Source organism: Primulina huaijiensis, chromosome 13 (assembly GCF_012295235.1).
Source record: "Primulina huaijiensis isolate GDHJ02 chromosome 13, ASM1229523v2, whole genome shotgun sequence".
Classification (NCBI taxonomy): domain Eukaryota; kingdom Viridiplantae; phylum Streptophyta; class Magnoliopsida; order Lamiales; family Gesneriaceae; genus Primulina; species Primulina huaijiensis.
Window position 1 is genome coordinate 17002966 of NC_133318.1, and position 8371 is coordinate 17011336.

An 8371-nucleotide genomic window follows, 5' to 3' on the forward strand; every position below is an offset into this window, starting at 1 on the left:
CAATTTTATTAGATTGATTTCTAAATATACCAATAAAAAATATTATTATTTATTGTATGTATGGAACCGGATTTATTAGTCTCACAAGAGATATAATCTTACTTTAAATAAAAATTTTGCTAACTNTAAACACATACTTTAAATTTTTTTCATTTATAAAACATTAAAAATATTTTTAAACTACTTATCCAAACATATATTTTAAATTCTTATATTTTTTAGAAATAATAAGTACCTCTGGTGTAGTTGGACTATTTGTCCTGTTTTATGCACAGAGCACAAATCTATTTATTTTAATTAAAGAAGAAATTTTCGGGCCGGGTTGGCCCGTTTTGACGGCTCACTCACTCAACTATACCACCGTAGTATGTACCGTCTCCCGCTATTCCATCTACGCACTCTTCCGCCGAATGATTCAAGAAGCAATTCAAGCTTCTGGAGGTACGCGGTGATTCTTGTGAAATCATATATCACCATCTGTATGTTTACAAATGCCAGCTACATATAAGTTGGGTGATAAACCCAACGTTGATGTGTCGAAACTTGAAAAGACTACCTCCAAGGTCACTTTTTTGCGCTCAGAGTGCATGATAAATCAATTTGCGCTATATATTAATGCTTTTTATTATTTTGAGACGTTAAATGGTTTTGGTCAAAATGGAGGCGAGTATCAAGGAAAGTGGTGTTCTTGGGGATGAGAGACTATGGTTATAGAGAAAATGACTCTGCAACAGATTAAGTCAAGATTAAGGTAGTTATTAGCCTTATAATTTTTTTTTAACATGTAAGGTGAGCCTGTCAGGTGCGTCTAACATGAAGATTGTAGAATTTTAATGTAAAATAAACTATCTTAGATAGGTGGACAGATTACTTTAAAAACTTATTCAATGAGACAAATACGGAGGAGTTAAGCGTGTGGAGACCTGAGATGCATGAAGTAAGACATTTAGTATTCCATCGTAGAGCTAGTGCTAAGGAATTAACATAGGTACTGAAGAAGTTGAAATCAGAGAAGACAGTTGAATCAGAGAAGATAGTTGGACCAGATGAGATACCAATTGAGGTATGGAAGTCTCTAGGGGAAGTTGGGATCCTATGGCTAACTAGGCTATTTAATAGGATTCTAGATACTAGGAAAATGCTAGAATGTTGGAGACATAGTATTGTAGTATCAATTTATAAGAATAAAAAAGATATTCATGACTGCTCAAACTATAAAAGGATTAAGCTTATAAGCCATACTTTGAAGTTATGGGAGCGAGTGATAGAGTGGATACTTAGGAGCGAGCACCACTACTGTATCAGATAGCTAATTTGGTTTTATGCTGGGTAGGTCTACAATGGAAGCTATTTTCTTGATTAGATAAATGATAAAGAAATACAGAGAACAAAAGAAGAGACTGCATATGGTATTTATCGACTTAGAGAAAGCCTGTGATAGAGGGCCTAGAGAATTAATGTGGTGGGTACTTACAAAGAAGCATGTGCCTCAATGCTACATCGAGATCATTAAAGATATATATGAAGGTGTCGTAACTAGTGTTAGGTTTGTTGGAGGGATGTCATGTGAATTTCCTGTGGCACTAGGACTTCATCAATGATCGACTTTAAGCCCTTACCTCTTTGCTTTGGTTATGGATGAGCCGATATGACATATTCAAGATGAGGTACTTTGGTGTATGTTGTTTGTAGATGATATTGTCCTGATAGACGAAACCAAAGAAGGTGTAAATAAAAAATCGGATAGATGGCGTGAAGCTCTTGAGAATAAAGGTTTCAGAATTAGTTGCTCAAAAAACGGAATATTTAGCTTGTAACTTTGGTCCTGAATGTAGACGAATGGGTAGTCCAATTGAGATTGACAATCGAGAAGTACCAAAGCGTGAAGCTTTCGCTATTTAGGATCTATTATCCAAAAGACTGGGAACATAAGGCTATTAGGATCTATTATCCAAAAGACTGGGGACATTAAAAAAGATATAGACCATATGATTAAAACATGGTGGATGAAATGGAGGACGACATCAGGAGTTTATGCGATAGAAGGATGCATGTGAGATTAAAGGAAATTGTTATAAGACTGTTGTTCGATCAGTTATGCTTTATGGATCGGAGTGTTGGGCCACTACAAGACTACATATACATAAAATGACGGTAGCAGAGATGCGTATGCTAAGTTTGATGTGTGACAAAAAGCGCAATGATAGAATTAGGAATGAAATGATTGTGATCTATTTAGGTGTAGCTCTTATAGAGGATAAGATTAGGGAGAGACGCCTAATGTAATTTGTTCATGTGAAAAGGAGATCAAACACGGCCCCAATCCGACATGAGTAAAAGAGGGATGAGTCATTGAAATCTTGGATAAATGTGATTAAGGAGGATATCTTAAATCTTAGTTTAAGAGACGACATGTCGAAAGTTCGCTTAGTTTGGAAAACTAATATTCATGTAGCCGACCCCGCTACTAGCGGGAATGTGCTATGATGATGATGATGATGTAAGGCGCATGGTGGAGACTGGAGACTATATGCGGAGATCCTTTTTAGTATTAAAAAACAACATATTCAACTCCACAAATTTATTGCATCCAGGCAGTTTTGCTACTTCGCATTTTCTTACATAGTTTTTGGCTTTCTGATGTAGTTCTTGAGACTTGAATTATTTCATAAACGATTTTAACTTGTACGAGTATCGGGATTCCTGCCAAAGGAGCTAAGTCTGAACTTTTGTCTGCCTTGAAGAGTTTCATGGACAGCCAAGATGGTATTTCTTACGATGTAATTTCATGTGTTGGTTGCTAAGAAAGTCAAACCTTTTTTTAATTTTTACTATTATTTTATATTATCCTCATTCTAATATCATATTTAGTGTTCAAACAGTCATCCAGTGCTGAAGATTATCCTTTGAATGCTGGTGGAGGTTCTTCTGATCTACAAGATCAAGTAGTCTCTCATGATATGCCAGCTGTTAGATAACTAATTCAAAGAGAGAGGCTAAAGAAATTCTGGAAAAGAATGATGTTCAGGAAACCAACAAGGATTCAGAGATGTCTGCTGGTAAAAGGACTAACAGAAGAATGAAACAGTCATCTGAAAAGAGCAACCGCAAAACTCTGGAGCACACAATTGGAAAAGAGCTAGTAATTACATCAACCGAGATGAAAGGTGCTCAATTTGTCTGTTTCTTTATATTTTCTCCTTGGGAATGTGCTATTACCATGATATTGTGATCCTTTTTCACTTCAATGCCCATGCCTTGATAGTTCATTGACGATATCAGAAAAACTTCAATGCCCTTTTTCACTTCAGTTCCCTGATTGTAAATACTATGAATCACGTCAATTCTGATCTTTCTATAGATGAACCTTGGACTGTTCTTGCTCACAAGAATCCACAAAAAGGATGGATGGCCTACAGTCCGAAATTATGAGGCCACCTTCTATTGCTGCTGACACGGTGCAAATGAAGCTAATGTCTTGGAATGTCAATGGTTTAAGAGCTTTACTGAAGTTGAAGTGCTTTTCTGCTCTGCAACTTGCACAAAGAGAAACTTTTGATGTGTTGTGCTTGCAAGAGACAAAACTAATGGAAAGGTCTCACTATGTTTGTTGTTAAAATTGAGTAGGCAACTTGGAGAAAATATAATGGCGAAACAAGCGCAAAGTTTTATCAGGTATGGTGTAAAGCAACACATTTTGAGATGGATCGGGCATACTTACTTTGTATTGTTCTCTCTTGAGTTTAGAATTACTCCTGACATTCAAGCCTAGTTTTTGTTGGGTATGAGTATTATCGTGATTTATTCAAGCTGAATATGGATTCTTAAACATTTTGGCATTATTTTAATTTTTACTACCTGAACAGGAGAAAGATGTTGACGCAATTAGACCAAGTCTACTAGAAGTTTATTACAATAGTTATTGGATATGCAGTGTCTCGAAGCTTGGCTATTCAGTGACGGCTATATCTCACACGTAAATTCTTTTGTTTTTGTTTCCCTACATAACCATCATCATACCTGTTCTTCATAACTGGTCATATGAATCTACTGATCATCTTGGAAATTTATCCATGTTCCTTTGGTTTCTTCTACCAGTGGAGATACTGAAGCTTGCTTTTTACATATTTTAAACCTGCTATCATATTAATATAGCTTCCTTTGTAAGTCTTGATTTAACATTTCTTGCTCCTATGGTTCACGTGATGCCGCCAAATCCTTTTGAAGAGTTTTTTAAGGCATCTTTTGTCTCATAGGTGAATACTCAACCATGATATTATTTTTCTATTAACACCGGACCTGAGAATTACTTCTTGTTCTCTCTTTCAAATTGATTTTTCATGAACCCTTTTTCTGGATTTTCTTTTTTAATGCAGAATCGACAATGATTTGTATGCTTATTATATCCGCATGCCAGATTAATCTACCCGAAATGCCAACTGTTTCCCTACAGGATTTTGCTTTTATGTCCTTTTACCCAATGATACAAGAATGCTCGTAAAGTTACCCTACCATTTCGATTTTCCAATCATTTCATGGAGAATACCTTTTTCATATGGTTTTGATATCTATAAGTAGGTCATGAATTTTGAATTTTTTGTGCCATAAAGTAAAACATCTAAAAAATTGAGCTTATGTGTTTTTGTTATTCTGATTATGCTATTTTTGCTGGACCTAAGTGAGGCAGCTGATGGCTGACTTGCACAATAAAATTTAGTATATTGAACATATTGATGAGAACCCGGCAATATAAAGAAATAATCTTTAAACATTTCACCATGATGCCTTCAATCAATACACTAAATTAAACCGCAATCCAGAAAGCCAGATCTTGGTTTGATATATTAACTTTGACCAAGTATTCTTCACTTTTTTCTCTATTGAAGACAAAACCAGATTCTGTTCGCTATGTTTGGGCTTATCTGATCATGATGGTGAAGGGCTCCTCGTGACAGGGGAGTTTGTTATATTCTATTTATTGTGTGGCTATGTTCCTAATTCTGGTGATGGTCTCAGACAACTGGTACATGACATCTGCAGAATTCTTATGCACCTTTTTTCTTTTCTTTTCTTTTTTCTTGGAGTGAAACTGAAAGTCATACAGGATAACACAGTGGGATCCTTCTCTCAGCAACTATATGAAAGTAAGTTAATTATCGAGTTATTCTTAAAACCTACTTCTTCCCTTTCTATGATCCATTGAGATATGTATATATGTATATATTAGTGTGTGTGTGTGTGTGTGTATCCTTCACTCTGGTTTCGATAATGAATTTCATCTACAAAGTAAATATGGCTATGCAATCATGTACCAAATATCAATTCTTCATGTCTATTAATTATTATCGTGATTTTCGCTTAGTATTGTGTTACTGTTCCTATTCGTTTGGAAGGCATGGAAAAGACTTTTGTATTGAATGATATAAAAATTTTATTTCCTGTGGTGTCGATATTCTATGCATCGTAAGAATACGAGTTAAATCTCGAAGTTGAATATATGCTTTGCAGGATCTGGAACCAGTCAGAGCCTGTTATTCTTACTGGTGACTTGAATTGCGCCCATCAAGAAATTGATATATGGAATCCAGCTGTGAGTAGATTAAACTCTGATTATTAATTTTTTTTGAAACTAGACTCTGATTGATTTAGTTTCTCTTCCCTTTTCTACCCTTATTAATGTATCAAGGAGGAGTCATGCATTCTCAAAATCTTCTGAGAGTAATTGGATGAGTTGGTATAGGGATGTAGGGATTGATTTTATCTTTTTCCTTGTCGTAGTCCTTTTCTTGTTTTTAATGACAATGTAGGATTAATAGTTTGCACAGAATTGAAGTTCATTGCGATCAGCTATGAACTGAGAAGTTTCTTGTATCCAAAGAAGAAGGTTTCTTTGTACTATTAGTTCAATGAAATTGGTGATACAAACTTTTAATTATTTAGTCTTTCAGGGAAACAAAAGAAGTGCAGGTATTACAGATTAAGAGAGACAATCATTTCAAACAAATTTTATTGATAAAGGTTTTATTGATACCTTTCGGAAACAGCACCCTTGCACTGTTGGTTATACGTATTGGGGCTACAGGCACGGTGGATGAAAAACCAACAGAGGTATGTCATAGTGTACCCCATATACTTCCATATATTTATGCACTCGAGCTTTAATTCCTCCATAGAAAGTCACCCGTGTATACAAAACTTAGGAGAGGCCGGAGAGATTACTTTGATCTCGAATTTACAAGCATTTAGCTAAGTTCAACTCTGCTCCAGTTAGTTTGGGTATGCCTCGAGGGTAAACGACAGATGGACCCCTTGTGTTAAGCCAAAGAATTTAAAACTTTATGTGAGAATTTTATTAGTTAATTTCTATGTTGCACTCGCTTAACACCAGGCAATACATTATATTACCTCAGATTAGAGTGATCAATCAAAAAAATGTCCTGCATGTAATAAAAACATAAATATGTTTATCTTCTCGGTTTATAGCACAGGCTCTCTATAATAACATTTGAAGCTTCTGGGTGCCATAAGATAAGGGAGAAGTGAAGCATTTATATTTTTGTTATGTTTAGAATGATACTGGACTTTTGAGAACTTTGATTTTGGGTAATTTCATGTATAGGCTTATATGAAGCGCACATATCATATAAAACTACTGGCGAGAAAGTTTATGCTATCGATTTAAAAACACGAACGAGTTTTAACTTAGCCGGAGGACCTGTATCATATAAAACCACTGGCAAGGAGGTTTACGCTATCAATTTAAAAACATGAACGAGTTTTAACTTGGTGGTTTTTGACACGGTTTTTAGTCAAGGGGTAGATTACCAGTATTTTGCATTGTTCAGTTACCAAGGATGTCCGAGCTTGTGAGTGTATCAGATTTCATGCTTTCATATGTTTAACTGATTCTAAAATTTTTGCCGGCTGTGTCAACTCAAATACTTGAATGATTCGAACATAATATTTATCCCAGAAGCAACTGTTTTTCACGGGATACGGTTGTCAAAATATTCCTGGATACCGTTACACATCATATTCACAAGTATGTTTGGCTCTTTCTATCTGTTTTTTAACTTAAAAATATATCGTGTTTGAATTAGGATGGCGGCTCGACTATTTCCTTGCCTCAGAATCAATTGCCAACCAGGTATACGACTCATATATTTTCCCAGATGTTGCTGGAAGTGATCATTGTCCAATTGGCCTCATTCTCAAACTATAAGACTGACGTGAACCAGAGTCTTCCTCGATGGAGGATTTGAATATATTTGGGATTATAGGTTCTTTTACTAAAGGGTGAAGACCATCTTGATCCATGATCCTTTGCTAGCATTCTTGAAATGGGTAGCAACATTTGGAAACTCTTAACCCATTGAATACGTGCAAGTTGGATTCTCAACTCCTTTTATGGAATCAATTTTGGTTTGGTCCAAAAAAGGGAAGCATCTAATTTGCAAAACTGTGTTTTTGGTTTCTTGATGCAGCATCCTCGGTTCCGATATGTGTAGTAGGGCAAAAATCTGATATAAAAATTCCATGATCTAAACAAAAATCTCGCACTTTCAGCGCATATGTTATTTCCAGGGTGACCTGTGCTTTGATGATGTTTCTTTCTCGTTTTGCTTATTATATGACATGATTCATTTAGATTGGCCCAATCTTGTCCATAAAGTTTGTTGCTTTCGGTTATGAATGTGGTAGAATTCATATAAAATGTAAAGATTACAAGGAAGAAGGGACTTAAATAATGTTATGTGTATCCAATAAGTGATCATCAATTCAGCAGTACATAGTTATTATCTACAATGAGTGTACGATATATCAAAATTATATATACACCTAAATGAATTTTAACATTTTTTAAAAAAAAACATATTTTCACATGGACTGATCTGATCCAATGGAGAGAATATTTCTTGTAAAGATACTTGATCAAGGCAAAGGAAGCAAAAATTAAAATTTGCAAGCCTCGTGGGTGGCATCATTTTCTCGGGGTCATGCCCATTATTTCGTTTCAATCGCAAGCAAATCTTCAATTTTTTTAAATATAAATTATAATAAAAGTAAATAAAAAAAGTAAATCTTTTGTAAGATGATCTCACGAATTTTTATCTGTGAGACGGGTCAATCCTACCGATATTCACAATAAAAAGTAATACTCATAGCATAAAAAAGTAATATTTTTTCATGGATGAACCAAATAAGAGATTCGAACCACGAAATTGATTCGTGAGACCGTCTCACAAGAATTTTTGTTATAAAAAAAACTCATAAGCGTTATATGCGCCTATTCTATATTTAATTCACTTTTTCTAAGCAGATCATTATTCTTTTAAGATCTCTTTTTTTTTAAAAAAAAAAAAATTTTTTT

At 34.8% G+C, this 8371-nt stretch overlaps 1 pseudogene; it reads left to right on the forward strand.

The window, feature by feature from the left end:
- Positions 1-3049: 3049 nt before the first annotated feature.
- Positions 3050-7649, forward strand: LOC140991283 (DNA-(apurinic or apyrimidinic site) endonuclease, chloroplastic-like; annotated as a pseudogene).
- Positions 7650-8371: the final 722 nt, after the last annotated feature.